A 1,731-nucleotide genomic window follows, 5' to 3' on the forward strand; every position below is an offset into this window, starting at 1 on the left:
CACAATTCCATGTTGCTAGAAATTGCAGCAAGTGTTTGGTAGCTGGGTCAGAGACTTCTGTATATTGCACTGAACAAGGAGCCATGAATCGAGAAGTCATTTCTTTATTTGTTGTCTTCCCCCAGCCACTAAAGGGTGAAGTATCAAACTCAATTTCTGTAAGGATGAATGTTTCGCCTTAGGAGAGTGGGTCTCCCTGGGGGCAGTGCCATCAAGGGTATACTTTGAAAACACATGGGGCTATTTTTGTTGTTACAGTGATTGACAGGAATCCCCTGGCAGGGATCTCCTGGCAGTTAGAGGGCAGGAGCCAAGAATGTCATGTGTCCTTCAGTGTCTGTGACATTTGTACAGGGATGAATGTTCCTCCGTTTTACATAATTTTCAAATGTCCCTCTAGCCATCCATGTGTATGAAAAACCTATCTGTGGTCATCCAAGCCTAAGCCTAACCTCATTTACATGTAAAGTTAAAGTACTTTTTTCTAAAATTTACTTTTAAAAATATGAGATGCTTTCACAAATGTGCATGTCATTCTGTGCAGGGGCCATGCTTATCCTCTCTGTATAATTCTAATCTTAGTATACTGCTGCTGAAGCGAGCATAACTCAAAGTATTTTTTGAGCAGTTTTAATATCCTGGAATTTTCCAGGAACGGAACTACTGTGTAAATTGAAAGGAGTATGTGTTGTTTTGTTTGGAACCTTACCAAGAATGGTTTAATGTTTTAGAAAATCACACCAATGACATCAATGCCATTTATGGGCTGTGCTGGATATCTTCCATTGCCCTTGCAGATTCACTCCACCCTCTCCGCCTCTGCTGCGCCCTGGGGAGGGATTGGATCAATAGATTTCCTTGCTCTCTGGCTTCTGGGTAGGTTCACTCATTCGAGAGCATGGACAGGACATCTGGAAGGCAAAAGGAGAGTGAGATATGCCACTTGAAAGGACCACTAGAAACGAGATGTTATCTAATCCATGGAAGCATAAAGTTGGATATGACACCAGTATTCTGTTTGAAAATGATAATGTTATATATACGATTAAGTCCAGGCTAGTCAGAAGGCACCAGTAAACTGCCTGGAGAGGTGTCTTAAACTCCTATGGTACTTGATCCTATCAATTTATTTCTCACTTAATCCACATTTATGGCTTCCCAAGAGTTCTCTATGACTGGTTAACAGAGACAAAGCACAGGCCTGGTTTTTGCAGTTTGCTGGCACCAGCTAAAGGCAGAAGGTATTTCTAGGGGCAAAACTTCAGGCAGTACATCTTACTGTTCACTTCAAGTGGGAGGAGAGATGGCCTCTTTTCGCTCTGGGCATAGTATAAGGAGATACAATCTGACACAGCCCAGAGTGTCCCTGCTCATTCTTGCTTTATATACCAAGAATGCAAGGCCCTGACCACTTTACCTGACTCATTTCTCTGCGCTGTATGTGCAAGGAGCTGCCTTGAAGGAGGAGGTGATATTTCCCTCTGGGGTAAAGAGCAAGCTTGCTATATAAGATGTCAATTCCCCAAGGCCAGTGTCCTTTGGTGTGATGCAGACATGCATTTTGTGCATAGTATGTCCACCTGGCCCTCTGCATGGCCTCTTTTTGGGCTTAGGGCTGTGGGGAACCCACACAAATATGCTGATGGTGCTGCTACTGCTTACTGTGCTGCTGGCATCCAGGAAATGTTAACAGGCTAACTTGTTAGCTTGTAAATAGGAGAAAATCCCATA

At 43.3% G+C, this 1,731-nt stretch overlaps 1 non-coding gene across 1 annotated transcript; it reads right to left on the minus strand.

Moving 5' to 3' along the window:
- Positions 1-499: 499 nt before the first annotated feature.
- On the minus strand, positions 500-604 carry LOC114111796 (U6 spliceosomal RNA). The gene has a single exon (XR_003587544.1). It is a non-coding gene; the product is annotated as a U6 spliceosomal RNA (small nuclear RNA).
- Positions 605-1,731: the final 1,127 nt, after the last annotated feature.

This window comes from Ovis aries, chromosome X (assembly GCF_016772045.2).
Source record: "Ovis aries strain OAR_USU_Benz2616 breed Rambouillet chromosome X, ARS-UI_Ramb_v3.0, whole genome shotgun sequence".
NCBI lineage: Eukaryota > Metazoa > Chordata > Mammalia > Artiodactyla > Bovidae > Ovis > Ovis aries.